This window comes from Gobius niger (assembly GCF_951799975.1).
Source record: "Gobius niger genome assembly, chromosome: 12".
Taxonomy (NCBI): domain Eukaryota; kingdom Metazoa; phylum Chordata; class Actinopteri; order Gobiiformes; family Gobiidae; genus Gobius; species Gobius niger.
Genome location: NC_136863.1, coordinates 33,104,421 through 33,123,748, shown reverse-complemented (window position 1 = coordinate 33,123,748; position 19,328 = coordinate 33,104,421). Strand labels below are relative to the sequence as shown.

The following is a 19,328-nucleotide window of genomic DNA, read 5'->3' as shown; positions in this document are numbered from 1 at the left end:
TAATGGGGGTCGCGGCTCCAAAAGGTTGAGAACCACTGACCTAGACTACAGTGCCTGACCGGAAAAAGGTCACCAACACAGCACGCATTCGCAGTGGCAGTGTTTCAATAAGCTTCTGCAACGTCCAAAGTTCCAATGTTGCATGAATTTTCCTTGTATCGATGATGGGAGAGTGTGACCACTGTGAAAGAATCTGTGAAAGACTCTCAATGGGGATTCTTTGGTGGCTAATCCAGTTGCTCCCTGACCCACTCTTTTTTAACGTGAGCCCAATGAATAGGTGGTCTTGGAAAATCATCAGGGAAAGCCATCGATGGAATAACCTGGTCATTGAGGATGTTCAGGTAATCAGCTGATCTCATTCTTTGGGAAATTTTTAGGCATTTTTTCAAGAAACATCTGTAATAAAAGAAAATGCTCGTGTTTTGTTCTATGTATTGGGCGAAATGTTAAAGCTGAGGCACCTGACTTTTTGTTACTGTGGAGTAAATTGTTTTTTACCACCACGGAGCACGTTGTAAACACAGCAAAAAACACACATTGTTGCAGGGTCTTCGCCTAATTTTTTTATTGAGTGATAGAAAATAGAAGATAAATCTATATTTGTGATATTTCTTTTGGGGGTGGTCGCGCCGTCTTCCCTTTACCACCGCTCAAAGCTGTACAGGGGCTTGAAATGTGCATTTAAAACAATTTGCTTCAGACATGCAGGAGGGATTGTGAGAGCTAGAAACGAGTTTGGGCCGAATAAAAAAAAAAGTCACAATTTGTGCAGGAAAAGTCAGGTACCCCAGCTTCAAACGGTGTGGTTTTAAAACTGTAATGCTACATTTTTACTGTTACTATTATACATTGCTTATTATTGTTTTATACTATTGTACTTTTACAGCAGACATTATTTATCACGCAAGGCCGTGGGAACCCAGGGTGCTGAGGGCGCTGCAGCACCCCCTGGTGGATTGTTTGTGAACTGCAGGCGATGTTAACCCCTTAACTCCCACCTGAACCGAGCACATTTTCTCCAGCTTTACCCCAATCCAGAAGCTTCTGGAAAAGAGGTGTGAAAATAGCAACAAAACTGAGACGAAAACAAGGATGAAAATGTGACAAAAGTGAGAAAAATTTGACGAAAATGTGACAAAAAATTTACAAAAAAGTGAAAAAAATGGACAAAAAAGTAACAAAAAAGTGAGAAAAATTTGGCGAAAAAGTGACAAAAAAGTGAAAAAAATTTGACCAAAAATTTAGAAAAAATGGACGAAATTTGACAAAAAAGTGGAGAAAAATTTGACGAAAAAGTGACAAAAAATTTACAAAAAAATTAGGAAAAAATGGACAAAAATTTTACCAAAAATGTACAAAAAAGTGACAAAAATTTGACAACAGTGAAAAAAAAGTGACAAAAAATGGACGAAAAAGTAACAAAAAAGTGAGAAAAATTTGGCAAAAAAGTGACAAAAAAGTGAAAACAATTTGACAAAAAATTTACAAAAAATTGAGAAAAAAATTACGAAAAAGTGATAAGAATTTGACAAAAAAAATGCTAATAATTTGACGAAAAAGTGACAAAAAAGTCACGAAAATTTGACAAAAATGAGACGACTGCCCAACAAAAAAAGTGTCAGGTGGGAGTTAAGAGGTTAATAAATAGGATTTATGCACAGAAAAAGTATTTTGGGGGTAAATTTTGTCCCTCAGCGCCCCCTAACTAAAACATCTTCCACGGCTCTGTTATCACTTCATCCATTACGTCCCACTGCGACATGAGCACAGTCTGCCTGTGTCTCTCCACTATGTCTTGCACGTGTTGTGTAATTTGTTAAATTATGCTTTCACTTTTGTTGTTGCTTCTACAATCTCTCCTCTGATCGCACATTTACCTTTGTTTTTACAACTTCCCGTTTCCGGTTTCTCTCCACAACACAATAACCCCATCAATATAACATTAACACAATATGATGATCCAGTTTTTGATGAGCGTTTGCAGAGCGCGCGCTCCGGCCGCTCTCGTCCTGCCCAGAATCCCACTGCGCGCGCTCCCGTGGCAGGCTGGGGAAGGGAAAAAAAAAACAAAAAAAACTGCAGCGGCTGCCTGTGACTGAAGACACGCAGAAAGGAGCGGAGCAGGAAAAATCCCTGTCACTCCAACACTCCAGCCACGCACGGTCGGAATTCTAGCCCTTTCTCCTCAGAAGTGCGCGGTTTTTAAAGCTGCCGAGCGGACTATCGACCGAGCGACGACGCGCGAGAGCCAGCGGGGAGGAAAGGTACGTAAAAGTTCGCCACGGGGTCCGACTCTCCCGGATTGAAAGTGTGTCCTATATAAGCCACAAGTCTCCTCACTTTCCCCCCCCTTTCGACTGCACAACTTCCAGTTAGTTCTGCGTGGAGAAAGCGCGGCGTGTCTCTTTGCATCTGTGCGTAAAACTCGGCAAAAGCCTGGTTTGTTTGCGTAATGCTGCCATACGAAGATGCGTGGAGGAGCGGAAAGTTGCCAGTCTCAACGGTGGAAGAGCTGACTTCTCCTGCAACGTAGCCCCGCGACTGTCATGAGTTAAAGGAGGCTCAGAAACACGCGGACAACAGATGATTTCCCGTAATCACACGAGAGTTTGGTTTAGAAGTTGCCTTCGCTCGTAAAAAGGCGACGTTGCGCACTGTTTACATTTGGTTTTGGGGGGTGGTGTTTCACATAGCGCTATTAGTTAGCCGCTGCTCCAGAAGACGAGACCCCCACCACCACCAGGGGTCTTCTTCTTCTTCTCCTCCTCCTTCTTCTGCAGGGACAAGTGAAACAAAAATGCTGGAGCGGACCTCTGCCAAGCACGTAGGCGTTCACTTTACGCACGGTGATGCTGCTACGTTGTCCTTTTATTGCTGTGCACAGAACATGAGTAAACGAACAAATATCTGGACTATAATGACTTTAAAGTGACAAAAAATTTACTAAAAAATGACAAAAATTGACAAAAATCTGACAAAAAAGTGAGAAAAATTTGATGAAAAATTGAGAGAAAATTGACGAAAAAGTGACAAAAAATGAAAAAAAATGGACAAAAATTTGACAAAAAATGGACGAAAAAATGAGAAAAATTGACGAAAAAGTGACAAAAAAAATTACAAATTTACAAAAATTTGACCTAAAAGTGAAACAAATTTGACGAAAAATTGAGAAAAAATGGACGAAAAAGTGACAAAAAAGTGAGAAAATTTGACGAAGTGACAAAAAATTGACAAAAAGTGAGAAAAAAATGACGAAAATGTGACAAAAAATGTAGAAAAAATGACAAAAAATGACAAAAATTTGACAAAAAAGTGAAACAAATTTGACAAAAAAATGAGAAAAAATTGACAAAAAATTGACAAAAAATGGACGAAAAATTGACGAAAATGTGACAAAAAATGACAAAAATTGACAAAAAATTGACAAAAAAGTGAGAAAAATTTTATGAAAAATTCACCGAAATTTGGCAAAAAAGTGAAACAAATTGAAAAAAATGGACAAAAAATTGACAAAAAAGTGAAACAAATTTGACAAAAAAATGAGAAGAAATTTAGAAAAAATGGACGAAAAATTGACGAAAATGTGACAAAAAATGTAGAAAAAATGACAAAAAATGACAAAAAATTGACAAAAAAATGTGAATAATTTGACGAAAAAGTGACAAAAAAAGTCACGAAAATTTGACAAAAATGAGACGACTGCCCAACAAAAAAAGTGTCAGGCGGGAGTTAAGAGGTTAATAAATAGGATTTATGCACAGAAAAAGTATTTTGGGGGTACATTTTGTCCCTCAGCGCCCCCTAACTAAAACATCTTCCCACGGCTCTGTTATCACTTCATCCATTACGTCCCACTGCGATATGAGCACAGTCTGCCTGTGTCTCTCCACTATGTCTTGCACGTGTTATGTAGTTTGTTAAGCTGTTAAGGACCACCTATTTTGATGTACTCTCGCCAAAGACGACTATAATGACATTAAAGGTGCATTATGCAACTTTTTATGCAAAAAAAAAGTTAATATTGTGCGTTTTTGACAGTAGTGACCCAGTGGCTGTATGATTAGTCAGCATGACGCCTTTACTTTCCATCACGGTGATCTCTACAACGCTCCAGGATCAGTTCTTTTGAAGGTTTTCAGACGAGAGGGTCCATCAGCAGAGAAAACCTTCCAAACGATTGACCCTGGAGCGTCTGTGCCACTGACCACATGCTGACCACTCATACAGCCGCTGGGTCACTACAAGGTCAAATATTATGCTCAATTATCCACATAAAAAGTTGCATAATGCACCTTTAAAGTTTTATAACATCATTCATCTTACACCAGTGAAGATTTAGTGTCATAGTGACTTGGGAGGAGGGAAAGTTCAACATATGGAAGATCTACCTCTTTCAAAAAAGGCAGATGTAGTTTCGATGTTTTGGCTGCGAGCTGGGACTGAAATAGGTTGATCAAATTGAATCTTTTGCGCTATGGGTGGCACGGTGGGTTGTTTCGCTTGTTCTGTTGCCAGATGCCCTCCCTCTTGTCACTGAACTGCAGTGTGACTGTTTCCTATTTCCTCTATTGAAGACTAGAATGTTTAGTCTGGGATGTGTTCGCTCCGCGCTCCTCAAGCTCATCCAGCAGGTCGGGAGTGTTTTATTTTTGTGGATCTGCACCACTAAAAAAGCGAGCGGTTAGTTATTTGTGACGGCTGATTCATATTCTGTCTTATGTCAAAAAGAACAAGTGCAATACTACCAGAAAAGGAGTCTTAGCATCCTGGCTTTATACAATAGTTTATACAAAAATAGAGATGAGGAAACTTGCACAGTGGCATGTAACTCGAGAAAATCTTGTTTCCAGTTTCTCGTTTGCGGTTTTGTTCTGCCTCGGATCAGAACAGTCCTTTGCCCTAACCCTTACCCTATGTTCTAGAATGTGATGTCATATTCTCAGGAGGGCAGGAGCCAATACAAGGGAAAAAATAAATCTTTAAAAGGAAAATTGACAAATATTGTACCTCATCAGTATTTGGTAGTGACCTGAACACAAACCCGCTGTATTATTTTCTACCGGCCAACATCATGCTCTTATGTTTGAGTATTGTCACCACTTTTGGACACTTTTCCGAGAAAGTAATGGCCGTTAGTTTATATGCGCTGACAGAGAAGACAATGAACGCCAAAGATATTCGGCAGAAAGTAAGAGAAAAACATTTGTAGTCCGACAGTTACCGTAGTTTCCGCCGCCACCGCCTCAGTTTTAAACTATCGGCTCTTTAAAACGCTGTGATGTCATTTGAACTATGCAGAAACTGATCACCTGTTCAGCATTGCACATTGGATAATGGGAAAGCCATCAATTTGTTGCTGAGGTGCTGAATATTGATATTATTTTGTGATAAAGTCTGACTTAAAGGGATATTTCAGGATTGTTGACATAGGGCCTCATTTCCTAGTTATCCAGAGTCTTGCTGATTTCTGGAGATAGGCTAGTGCAAGGCTAGTGCATGTCTATGGTATCAGCTAGCCTGCATTAAAAACAGTCTGACCCGCTCCACAGAGCACCTGAGGCAAATCACTTATAACCCCAGACTAACCATATACATGTCTGTGTCCATAGAGTCATTTTAACCGTTTTGCATTTAAAATAACTTATATTTGAGCAGCATCAGCTTCGTGGTTGTATAAGCTACGCAGTGGCGGAGTGATCTGCTAGAAAATAGTCCCTCAAAATGCGCTCATTCATGTGATGCAGGTCAGTTACCGAGGCCGTGGGAACCCAGGGTGCTGAGGGCGCTGCAGCACCCCCTGGTGGATAGTTTGTGAACTGCAGGCAATGCTAACCCCTGAACTCCCACCTGATCCAGCTTCACCCCAGTCCAAAAGGTGTGAAAATAGCAACAAAACTGAGACGAAAACAAGGATGGAAATGTGACAAAAGTGAGAAAACATTGACGAAAAAGTGACAAAAAATTTACAAAAAATGACAAAAATGGACAAAAAATTTGAGAGAAAAGTGAGAAAAATTTGACAAAAAAGTGAGAAAAATTGGACGAAAAATTGAGAAAAAATGGACGAAAAAGTGACAAAAAAGTGAGAAAAATTTGACTAAAAATGGAGGAAAAAATGGACGAAAAAGTGACAAAAAAGTGAGAAAAATTTGACTAAAAATTTAGAAAAAATTGACAAAAAATTGACAAAAATTTGACAAATAGTGAAAAAAAATTGACAAAAAATTGATTTTTTTTTTTTACAAATAATAAATTAATAAATAGGTTTTATGCACAGAAACAATATTTTGGGGGTAAATTTTGACCCTCAGCGCCCCCTAACTAAAATATCTTCCCACGGCTCTGTCAGTTATATATTCCAAACATGATTCTATGGACACAGACATGTATATGGTTAGTCTGGTGTTATAAGTGCCTCAGGTGCTCTGTGGAGCGGGTCACACTGTTTTTAATGCAGGCTAGCTGATACCATAGACATGCACTAGCCTTGCACTAGCCTAGCGCCACGAAACTCTTCAAATAAAAGAACTGCTTGAATTACAAAAAAAAAAATCTCTCCAGAAATCAGCAACACTCTGGATAACGAGGAAACGAGGCCCTATGTAAAACATCCCGAAATATCCCTTTAAAGGAAGCCATGTAGTGTTATTGACAGGTCATGCAAGGAATCTAAACGCAAACATGTGAACTGAATTCCGCCCAAAAAAGTTTGCCGAGCTTGACAATTTTTTAGTTTGACTCATGTTTCTAAATATTTAATCCCTAATGATGCAGTTGACTCTCAGTTTGCCGACGAGTGTCACTTACACAAGAGGATTCTCAGAAACGCTGACTTTTCTTGGCGAAAACCAGCAGCAGCGAGTGGAATGAAATATTCAATGTAAACAGTTCACTCTGCGGGTCTGTGATTTTGTTAATGTTTAATGATTGTGTTCTCATGCTGCCTGGCGAAATAAGAAGATTCAAACCCGATAAACCCGATAAATTAGGCTCAGACTGTGCTAGATGCCTCCCCACAGACAGAGCAGACGGCAGAGATAACAGACCTCTCAGCGCCGATGTTTAAAAAAGGCTGATTTGTGGTCATAATAAATCAGTTTAAGTTTTCACCAAGGCCTGAAACTATTTCATCCTTGCTTTTCCAATTGCATGAGTTACATTATAGGAGAAACTTATGGGAAATCTTCTTGAATATGAGTGCTGATCTTATAGGTCATAATATCTTCTCCAAACAACACGTCCAGTCTCCATGGGCTCTTATGTCTTAGACCTCTGCAGATGTATCTGAACTGCATGTGATTCTTTTGTTACTAACTGCAATATTATTCAAAAGGAGGCAGATGATTTGCTGTGACGGCCTTGCGTTCCATTTTTACGCCGATGAGTCAGATTTATTTACCTTTTAATGGAAGCTGACCCACAGGCAGTCAAACCTCTCTGAGATTGCCCACATGGTCTAAAATCTTGGATGTCATTGAATTGATTGAATCATGATTTGTGGCCCCGGAGTTGTCAGTCACACGGCTTTTATCACTTAAAGAGGGGGTGTTCTGCTTTTGTCAGTCCCATAGCACCAGTCTATATCACACTACAATGATGACAAACCTTCTGTTGGTCTGTAAATGCAGTAAATTAGAATAACTGCCTTGTATAAAATGTCTCTCTCAAAATGGCTGTAGTGAATGTCTTGAAATAGGCCTCTGTCTCTTTAAGAACCTCTGAGCCTTGTCTCACTGTGGCATCAGTGGGGAGGGGGTTCTGCTGAGGAGCAGTGGTCGGTTACTCGGCTGGTGACGAAAGCTCGGAGGCGTCTCCAGGAGGTGGGGGCGTTCCTAGGAGGACTCAGGCAAACCTATCCCTAAAATGGCCGCCATCAGCCAAAAATTCAACAAAAAATTACAAAATTTCAACAAAAAAGTGACAAAAATTCAACAAAAAATTACAAAATTTCAACAAAAAAGTGACAAAAATTCAACAAAAAATTACAAAAATGTGACAAATTCAACAAAAATTAGAAAATTTCAACAAAAAGTGACAAAAAATTGACAAAAATTTGACAAAAATTTAACAAAAAATTACAAAAATTCAACAAAAAGTGACAAGAAAGTAACAAAAATGTGACAAAAATTTAACAAAAAAATGACAAAAATTCAACAAAAAAGTGACAAAAATTCAACAAAAATGTGACAAAAATTCAACAAAAAAATGACAAAAATGTGACAAAAATTTAACAAAAAAGTGACAAAAACCTATCCCTAAAATGGCCGCCATCAGAGTTTTTACAGATTACTCAGAAATACGTGAATGTGCCAAGGCAACACTTCAGCCATGTTTTTAATGAGGGAGTGACAGAATAACATGATGGAAAGCTTGAAAAAAGTTGATTTTGCAGAATACCCCCCCTTTAAGAAAACTTGCAAGAGTCAAATCTGTGAAACTTCATGCCTTTGTGACGACCCGACTATTGTAATTCCCTTCATGTTGGTCTGAGTGAAAACACACGCTGCAGCTCGACTTTTAACTGGAACACGGAAACATGAACACGTCTCGCTAAAATTCTTTTATTTACTTTGAAATGTTTGAATGGCTTGGCCCCGCCCCACCTCTCTGACCTGACCTGCCCCATGGCCCCGTCTCATGCTCTGAGGTCAGCAGATCAGCTGAAACCTGAAAGGAAGCCTCGTGGAGACCGTGCTTCTTCTGTTGCTGCAGCCCCAAACTAGAGTGAACCTGGCCCCCCATCATACTCACATATAAATGAAAAATATGTCAATCGTTTGTGCTGTTTTGTGCTGTTACGGTTTTTGCGATATTGATGATTGTGTTTTGCATGCAGTGTGTGTTGCTGTGCGCGGAGGAGGGCGAGGGTGACGCCTCAAGGCTCGAAAGTTTGTAATATTTTGAAAACCGAACCAGCACAAACGGAAATCTTCACAGCACAAAACAGCACAGATGTAGAGGAAGCGGTGACACCATTTTTACCCGTTATGGAACTTTATAACGAGCAGGGAAACCTCAGACCTGACCAATAAAACAATCATTAATGTCTCAAAAACGGTAACAGCACAAACAAAGATTCTTACAGCACAAACGATTGACCTATGAGTATGATGGGGGGCCAGGTTTACGCTAATCAGCCCCAAAGCTGTGGAGCTCGTTGCCCACAGAGACTAGACGGGCTCAGTCTCTGCCTGTGTTTAAATCATCCTTGAAAACGCACCGTTTCTCACAGACTTTCAATCACTGAGGGAGATCTGTATCAGTTTTCTTACTGTATGATGTTTGCATGACTGGATTTATCTGTCAGACTTGTTTTATGATGTGTGTGCGGCACTGTGGCCAACTGTAGAGTTTTTAAAGTGCGTTATAAATAATGTTGGTATAGTGACAACCCCTAAAATGTCAAATCCAGATAAATGAAGCAGACTTTTTTCCCCCCATAGAGTATTTACCTGCTCTGGACATTTCGTTTTAAGGTGGACACGTCCTGTATATGAGGCTTAAAGATTACACTTAGTTAAATGTGTTCGTGGGTAGTTAGTGTGTGGTTAGTGTGTGGTTAGTGTGTGGTAACTATGAGAAACAGCCGCTCGAACTGACGGACTGGGGCTCCTCCTACAGACGGCTTTAGGAATAACTTTATACCTTTCTGTTTCGATTTACAGCGTGGTTTCAGAACCGATGTAATGTTGGATTATGGGTTTTAAAAATAGTTTTTGGTTTCATCCAGAAAGTGCAGAACAAAGTGTTGGAACTGTAGATGAAGAAACATCTAAATGAAACAGCTTTGCCCACGGATTACTCAAAACGGCATTAATAAAATGAAATACTACTGCAGCCATGTCTTTGACAAGGGAACAATGCTTATAATGTGGTTTAAGGCTAAAAAAAGAAATGGTATGTCCAGTACTCCTTTCAATTACAAGCAGAATCTGTGTATTCACTTGTTTAGAAATGTGGATGGGCTGAGTTCAGTGAATCAATCCACATCTATTGTTTTTGGGGTTTTCACCCTTCGCCCTTTTTGTCCCTTGTTTTAGCAGCGGGGAGCCGACAGTGTCAACAAAACCAAGGCGACTCGGACATTCTTTCTCTGTCTGTTTATAGAGACTGAGGAGCATGTTGGATGGGAGGGGTGAGTTTGAGATGGGTCGGTGATAAGACCATGTGCGGATGTCTTTCCGGGACGACGGGAGACAAATATTTGCTGGACGCTTCCTAAGATTCCTGACTCGAGAACAGAACCGCGTGGCTACAAACAGGAACAATGTGTTTCGACATGAAAACAAAAAAAAATCTGACTCAGCTTTCTCCAAAGTCACACTTTGGATTGTGTGATCATCTTCTTTTTCGTCACTTTTCTTCAAGCTGGCACATGCTCACAGGGTTAGATTGTAATTTGGTTTGATTGTTGTCAAAAAGCTCCAGCTCATTGTGCTCCTGCAGCTAAAGAAAATTATACCAAAAACTTGGATACCAAATTTTGATGCTAAACTGACTAAGGTCGGTTGCCCCTGTTCAAATAATTGACATCCCGAGATAATTTTCCGACACTATTTTTGATAAAGAAGCTTAAGTTTCATACAAAAGGCAATAGGGAAGCTGAACTCTCTTTGGGAAACAAGACGTTCTCAACTGTGAGAAACTGAGTGTGACGGACTTAAATGAATAGGCCACGGTTTTTACACACTGAGATATGTTCTTACCTGAGCTTTGACGAGTTCTTTAGGACCTGTCTGATCTTCCCCCGTGCCTTCAGTCACGTAAACACGGCGCAGACGGCGTTAGCATTTAGCCTCTCCCTCTCTCCTCTATAGCTCTAAAACAGGTCAAGATAGAAGCTACCGAGCTCTTCCACGTTTTCCCTATTTAAATATGGTTACGTGAAGTGTTCCACTACAAAGTATAATTACACAAAATTAAACAATGTGGATTTTCTAAGCGGATAAAAGGGGGAACTATATTGTAAGGCGTAATAATACCAGGAGTAGTTCGAAATCCATGCAGTAATCTTCACTTTACTGTGCGGATGCCAAACTACTCCTGGTATTATTACGCCTTACAATATAGTTCCGCCGTCTGTGCTGTGTTTACAGAAGATCAGACAGGTCCTAAAGAACTCGTCAAAGCTCAGGTAAGAACATATCTCAGTATGGAAAAACGGTGGCCTATTCCTTTAAGTTTCATACATCAGGCAATCGGGAAGCTGAACTCCCTTTGGGAAACAAGACGTTCTCAACCGTGAGAAACTGAGTGTGACGGACTTAAAGATCCTGGCTTACTTTGTATATAAAGTAATTAATTAATCAGTGTTTGGATTACTTTTATGGAGTAATCCCAACAAAACTGGCTACTGAAAATGACTCAGTGCCATAAACCAACTAAGAAAGAAGACTGAATGGGATGTCAAGCTGCGGAAGTGTATAGAAATGTTTTTTTAGTCAAGCATTATTTTTTAAAAGACAGACCAGCAGATGCAAAAGCCGGACAGGACGATATGCCCCAAAGTCGGCCGTCCATGCTTTACCTCCGCCTTTGCACAGTTTAAATGTAAATACCTGATTTGAATACAGTTTGTGCTGCTGGCTTACACTGTTTTGTGAAGTGAAAGTATGAGGCAAGCTTTTGATAATCGACTTCAAAAGCATAACAAACACCGCATTCCAAAAATAAACCCAGGCATTTATTCATTTTGGATCGGCGGGAGATTGCCTTGTTACAACCAGCTCGAATATGCCTTTTATCAGATGAAGTTAGCGGAGCTGTCACGGCTAATATCTCCATCCGGGCTCAGGGTAAACAGAGCTGTCCGCAGAGACGTGCTCCGACATAAATAATACGAGATGCAGCTCCAACATGGCCGCCCCGGTGCATGTGCGGGCCGGGCGGTGTAATGAATCCGCGGAGGGAGGAAGACCTCTCACCTCTGAACTTTGCACCGGGGTCGGGGTCACGCCGGGCGGAACAGGTGCGAGCCCCGTGAGATTGATGATACGCACGAAAGCAGATCTCTTTTCTGCTTTTGTCAAGGGATTCTTGGGCATTACTGTATATTATGGAGTCCTCGAGCCTGTCTGTGTATTACGCTGGAGGCCGTTCCTAGAATGATTGACTTGTGACAGGCATAAGGCATATCTGTGCGTATTTGACCTCTCAGTGACCCAGGGGCTGTCCGGGTGGTTAGCTCAGCGCCTTTGGTTTTCATCCCGGTGCCTCTATTACGCTCCAGGATCAGTTTTATTTCAGATTCTTTATAGGGTTTCTGATAGATACAGACGGCATCTCTGGAATCGCCCATATATGGTCATGTTTGAAAATCTAAACTTTCTCCAATTATTCAAAAACTACTTTAAAGGGACTATAAGGAGTTTAAAAATGTTAAAATTAAGTATTTTCCTCCCCCTACATGATCCAGCCATATCCTATGAGCTCAGACCTGTTCACCACAACTGCCTCTAAAATCCTGTACGGTCACTCAAAATGTGTCACTTCGGCCCGAATTGCCGTCATGCACGAGCTTAATATAGAAGGTGCAGTTACACGTATGGCCTGAGGTGGCAGTAGTGAGTATAAAATGGTGAACTTGCTTCCAGCCCCTTTAACCAATGCTGAATTATGAATGTAGTTTCTACTAAATAAAGATCCAAAGACATGGGGAGGAGCAAAGTGGTTCAACAGCCCATAAATACATAAAAAAACGGAGAATGCTAACTTGATGCTACATGTTAGCATCGGGCTAATGCGAACGGTTAGCTAGCGCTCGCTACAACTGCCGTTTTTCACTTCTACTGAACAATCTGCTGTGAGAAAATATCCATATGGACCCGATTTACTCTTGACTTTATTTGTATGTGATAAATGAGTTCATATTCCTCCAGAAAATGGCTAAAAAGAGATTCTATTTTCCCCCTCGGCGAAGCCACGCCCCCTTCTATGTCGAGTTGCCGTCTGTATCTATTCACCTTATTCCGCCCCGCCCACTTTTGCCACTTTTTGCGTTGTCTCGGCGCCTCGTTGTCCAGACACGTCCGGTCGAGCGCGAAGCCCGTTTATTTTAACGGAGAACGAGGGAAAATATTCTCCGCTCAAATCTGATGTTCAGTCGATTGATTTGTGTAAAATGTCCGATGTTCATTTGCACCGACATGTCGACACTGCAGCGTTTCTCTGCGCGGCCTGAAAACGGCTTTGTTTTCGTGCAGTGACTGATTTTATGTGGACTTCTCCAGCCCCATGTTAACACACAGGAGAAAAGGGGCGGGCACTATTCATGGCGCCGCCCACGCGAACCTCCGGAATAAGGTGAATAGGTTTTCGGGACAGAATGGATGCGTATCCATGGAGACAGATCCATTTTTCCCCACTGTATATAAAGTGGTTCAGAGAGTACATTTCCCCAGTGAGATGTGCTGGAGAAGGCTTTGTGCAGTGCTCCCACTCTCCCATCATCGATACAAGAATGAATGCTGCACTGGATCTTTTGACATCGCAGAAGCTCACTGAAACAACGCCACAGCAAACGCGTGCTGTAATTAAAGCTAAAGGCGCTACGACCAAACATCAGAGCCTGTGACCTATTTTTGTGGTGACATTTTTTGTTTTTTGTAGTCAGGCAGTGCACTTGTGTTTGGAGCCATTGAAATGATCCAAATCCCCTTTAACAAGCATGAAACCAACACTATGAGGAACTACAGTTGGTCAAATGTCCATTAAATAAAATCCTTGTTATTATTATAAAAGCAGGCTATAATACATTGCTACAAGCCTGGGTGATTGTTTAGAAGCAATGCAATGATTTAATGGCTAGAGCCTGAAAGAAAAAGAAAATATTTCAAAGACTTTGTGGAAAACCTGTAACAACAATGTCCCAAATGCCAATGAAGCATGTTTTTCCTTCTCTGTGTTACTGAGATGCAAAAGGTCACAGATTCCAAGAAATATTATGTGAAAGTTTCTCTTGGCAGCAAACTAGTGCCCCCAAAAAAACCTCCACTCTGCGATCAAGAAGAAGTAGGACAGGAGTTTGACTCGGGTCCAAAGTTCTGATATGATTTATTTTGGCAGCATGACCGCACAGAGCACCGTCTTAGATGTGTTCAGAAGTCATCGCACCTGCTCGGAAGTCTGGGTTTTGAAGTGAATTCTTGAAACTGTGACACATATGGAGAGTTAGGAAAGACCACTGATTACCATCTCACAAAGTACAGTGACCAAAACCCGTTCACTTTCCGACAGCCAATCAAATACAGAAAAACTGAAGAGGACCTAAAGAAGAACACTCGCCATGACTTCACAGGTTTAGTAAAGTTCAGCAGCGTTATTGCAACATGGTTATTGAACATCACATTTTTTCTCATATCGTGCAGCCCTACCTTCATTGTCGGGACTGTCGTCACCCCTATTGGAAGAGCGAATTTCTGGGGTTTGCGGTTAGCTGGAGAATTTGGAAGTTAAAGGGATATTTCAGGATTATTGACAAGGGGCCTCAATTCCTAGTTCTCCCGAGTTTTGTTGATTTCTGGAAATATACATATTTTTATTATACGGCTCTTCACAACGTAAGTAGAAGCTCCGTTGATTTGAATGGGATTTCCCAACGTTCTCCCGGTCATTATTTTCTGATAAAGGACCTCTGAGAAAAATAATGACCGTACGTAGTAGCGACACTATCTGTCCCGTCACTGAGAGAGAAGTCGGGGAATCGCTCGTGAAGTTAGCGTGAGTCTGACTTTCAACTTACCCAGAGATTCACCACCATTCCTCCAACTGCGCCTTCAGCTAAGTAGCTAGGCTAGCTGCTAGCCTTGCTGCTTCTAGCCTAGCAAAACGTTGCCGAGCAACACGCAAACTTTTGGGAACTATTTGTCGTGGAAGTCATTAAACAAACCTTTCGACCTTCATAAAAGTGTACGAAGTTTATGTCGTGTGTGTTCAGTTGGCAAATGGCCGTATAATAAGCGGGAAAATGTATAGAACGCTGGTCATTACCTTCAGGGCTGCGCGTCGGGGCCGGTTCGCCCTGTCGGTGCTTATTTTCCCGATAATGACCAGCGTTCTATACATTATCCCTTACTTAATTCATGTAGTCCTTATATTTGAAGAGTTTCGTGGTCCTAGGCTAGTGCTAGGCTAGTGCATGTCTATGGTAACTATTACCCTGCATTAAAAACAGTGTGACCCGCTCCACAGAGCACCTGAGGCAAACCACTTATAACGCCAGACTCTCCATATAAATGTCTGTGTCCATAGAATAATTATAACCATTTTTTTCATTTAAAAGAAGTTATATTTGAGCAGCATCAGCTCCTGGTTGTAGCTACGCAGCTGCGTAGAAAGTAGTTCCTCAAAATACGGTAATTCATCTGATGCAAGGTCAGTTATATCTCAAAAATTGTTATATCGACACAGACATTTATATTGGTAGTTTGCTGTGATAAATGATTTGCTGCCTCTTACCATAAACGTGCACTAGCCTAGCACTAGCCTAGCACCACTGAACTCTTCAAATATAAGGGCTGCATGCATTAAAAACATATGTATATCTCCAGAAATCAGCAACACTCTGGATAACTGGGAAATGAGGCCCTGTGTCAGAAATGCTGAAATATCCCTTTAATGCTTGTTATGAATGAAAGGTATCCGAATGGGGATGCACAATATGAGAAAAAGGTGCCTAAACTCTTTAATGTACCGAAAAAACCTTTCTAGAATATTTCACAAAACTATTTTTACACATTAGGTTTCATAACATTTAAACAAAAAACTTCATGCAATTTTTATTTCTTTTCAAAAACATGGAGTTAAGTTATGAAAGCCGTGACTGATACTGATGTTTTGCACATTTTTATGTTGTCATGCTTTTTCGTTTTGGTCTGAAACATGAGTAAATCCCAGTCAGACGGAATGTAGACGGTGATGTGAATGCAGCCCTGATCTCGGTGGCTTGGAAGTGTTTGAAGAATATTAAAAACTGTGAATACAACTCTTATCACAGCAGTTCTTTGTATGATGTGTGTGATATGTGACTAATGCTCTGGCACAATAAGCAATGGCTTTTAAATAAGGCCCGAGTCACCTGATGATTACGTACCGCCGAAACATAATCACATGAATCACACAATTTCCTGTAAATAGTGCTTCAGCCGGAGTCGGGAGGTAAATTCGGAGCTGCGCCCTTGTTTGATTTGCGACGTGCCGCTGGTGTTGCTGCACAGACAGAGTCATTTTTGGCATCTGTCTAACGGAGTGTGACTCAGTTAATTAGTGATAACGGCTCCAGCGCGCAGTCATGTGATCCGCAGACACGCCGGCTCCGGGCCCTGGCAGTCAGTCACCTTTAAGAGTGACTTCATGAAGCGGAAATATTCAGTATGAATCCAGTGACTCTCCCTTAAAAGTATTTTACAGGCAGAACCTTAAATAGGAAATATGAGCCGTGTCCTTGTAAAGGGTTTGTCTAATGTTTCGATATTACACCTTGCATAGTGTTGTTCTTGATCGTCCTTAGAGGTCGACTGATATGGGAGATGACCGATGTTTCCCAGCTCCTCTCAGGAAGTTCAATTTAAGGCTCTGACTGAGCTCTTTACAAAGCAAACCTGAAGTCTCTATCACTTTCGGTTCCGGAGATACTGGCCAGTTCAATCAGCATTATCTGATTATTACTTTCTGATATTGGGAAATACCCAAATATCGGCCGGGCGAGTTATTGGTTGACCTCTAGTCATCATTACAGTGAATGGCGGCTCCTTAGGGCCCATGTTTAAGCCTGTGATCTTTAACCATGGTTTGTTTCGTGCAATAGATGTGTGTTTAACTTCTCAACCCCAACCTGCAAAAAGTAAATATCAAGCATTGGCTTAAATGACTTGAATTGAGGAAATGTTTCTTGTTTTGAGCGGTTTTCACTCATTTAGACACTTTTTCTGATCGGACCAAGTTTACTTTGCTCGTTTGAGGACATTTCAGACCAGTTCTAGGGTAAATCTCGCTTGAAATAAGAAAGTAAAATTGCCAATGAGATAAGACCAATTTTCTTACTCCATCGGCAAAGAAAATGACCTGAAATAAGGACGAAATGTATCGAAACGAGTCAGAAACATCTCAGAACAAGTGAAATAATCTAGGACAAATGCCCAACAACTTCTTAACCAGTCAAAACAACTAAAATTTGGATTATTGTGCTCAAATTGAGATGTTTATACTGATCTAGTTCATTACTTTTTGCAGTGGAGCAAATTGTCTCCAGTTATTATCCAGGTATCCAGGCATTACCCAAATCTAAAAGCTTCTTACGAAAAAAGTGTCAATATAGCGACAAAGACAAGACGTAAATGAAGATGAAAACATCACAAAAAAGCAACAAAACATGCCAAAACAGGGAAGAAAAAGTGACAACAACACGACAACAACGAAGAAAACATTTTGATCAGTTTTGTAGGTCTTAGCTTTCAAATAAGGCATTATGTGGGTGTTAACGGAACAGGCCACCGTTTCTCCATACTGAGATATGTTCTTACCTGAGCTTAGACGAGTTGATGCGTACCTGTCTGGTCTTTGTTCGTGCCCGTGGAAGAGCGCGGTCGCTTCCAACTTCACCCCCGTTTGGAGCTTTAGGAATATACTGGGGAGTCCAAATGCTAACAACATCTTCGGTCGTTGTGCGTGACTGAGGGCACGCGCAAAGATCAGACAGGGACGCATCAACTCGTCTAAGCTCAGGTAAGAACATAGAAGGAAAAGCGGCGGCCTGTTACTTTAAAGTGTTGCTAATCTCATACATTTATTCTCTTGTTGTGGAGTAGGTTTCTCTTGCCCCCGTAGATCTACGTTGTCGGAATAAGTCGCAATTTTATCGAATGTGGAAGTAGGAGGTTTAGGAGGTAGGTTATCGAATTCAGACAACGGAATAATTCAGGCAGTGCACCTTGCTAGCTGTTAGCATTCTAGTTCATTTCCCTCAATGTCCCTGTATGTGTTCAATTAGATCTACCACTCACTCCCAACACACTTAATCAAACCAAAAATGTTGGCAAATGTTGCGGCACCGTTTTGTGATCGTTGCCAATGGGAGTGAGCCAGTCGGTCCTTGAGCTGATCCGATACATTTCAAACTGCGGCTAAACAGTTTCACTTTGACCTCCTGAGGAACCAGGGACATTGTAAACACGGCAGATTAGCCGAAACATGCGGCGCTGATAAGCTCTTAGTCAGCACGTTTGACCTTGGCGATGTGAGGGTAATGGGGTTAGCTGGCCTTCTTAGTAATGAATCTGTAATGGAGCCGAGGAGGTAATCCGGATATATCGAAACACAAACTGGGCTCTGTGGGCAGGATTTTTGGACCCACAACTTGTAGCTTTAACGTGAGCAGTTCTCAGACGGGTCCTGTTAGCTAAAAATCTGACCTCACGAAGTAGCCTTTTTGTTCCATGACCAAAAAGAAAGTCCACACACTCTCTAATGTTTGGTTAGAGTGGCTGTGGCAATGTTTCAATAATGCAATGTCAAACGATCCAGTGTTGCATTCATTTTTCACCAAGATCTTGCACTGACCAACACATCCCAAAGATTCTCCGTGGTCTTTAAAGGAACAGGCCACCGTTTTTCCATACTGAGATATGTTCTTACCTTAGCTTTGACGAGTTCTTTAGGACCTGTCTGATCTTCAGTCACGTGAACACAGCACAGACGGCGTTAGCATTTAGCCTCTCCCTCTCTCGTCTATAGCTCCAAAACAGGTCAAGATAGAAGCTACCAAGCTCTTCCATGTTTTATTTAAATATGGTTACGTAAAGTGTTCCACTACAAAGTATAATTACACAAAATTAAACAATGTGGATTTTGTAAGTGGATAAAAGGTGGAACTATATTGTAAGGCGTAATAATACCAGGAGTAGTTTGAAATCCGCGCAGTAATCTTCACTTTACTGCGCAGTAATTTTCACTTTACTGTGCGGACTACTCCTGGTATTATTACGCCTTACAATATAGTTCCCCCTTTTATCCGCTTAGAAAATCCACATTGTTTAATTGTGTGTAATTATACTTTGTAGTGGAACACTTCACGTAACCATATTTAAATAGGGAAAACGTGGAAGAGCTTGGTAGCTTCTATCTTGACCTGTTTTGGAGCTATAGAGGAGAGAGGGAGAGGCTAAATGCTAACGCCGTCTGCGCTGTGTTTACGTGACTGAAGGCACGGGGGGAGATCATACAGGTCCTAAAGAACTCGTCAAAGCTAAGGTAAGAACATATCTCAGTATGAAAAAACGGTGGCCTGTTCCTTTAAGATCTGGCCTCTGTGGTGGCCAATCCATGTGTGA

General features: G+C 41.1%; 1 protein-coding gene across 1 annotated transcript in view; it reads left to right on the top strand.

The window, feature by feature from the left end:
* The first annotated feature begins 2,088 nt into the window (after positions 1-2,088).
* peak1 (pseudopodium-enriched atypical kinase 1) overlaps positions 2,089-19,328 on the top strand; it is a 174,550-nt gene continuing 157,310 nt past the window's right edge. Inside the window, exon 1 of the mRNA XM_079567380.1 lies at positions 2,089-2,267. The gene's annotated coding sequence lies outside the window, so the exon portion shown is untranslated. The remainder of the gene's footprint in view (positions 2,268-19,328) is intronic.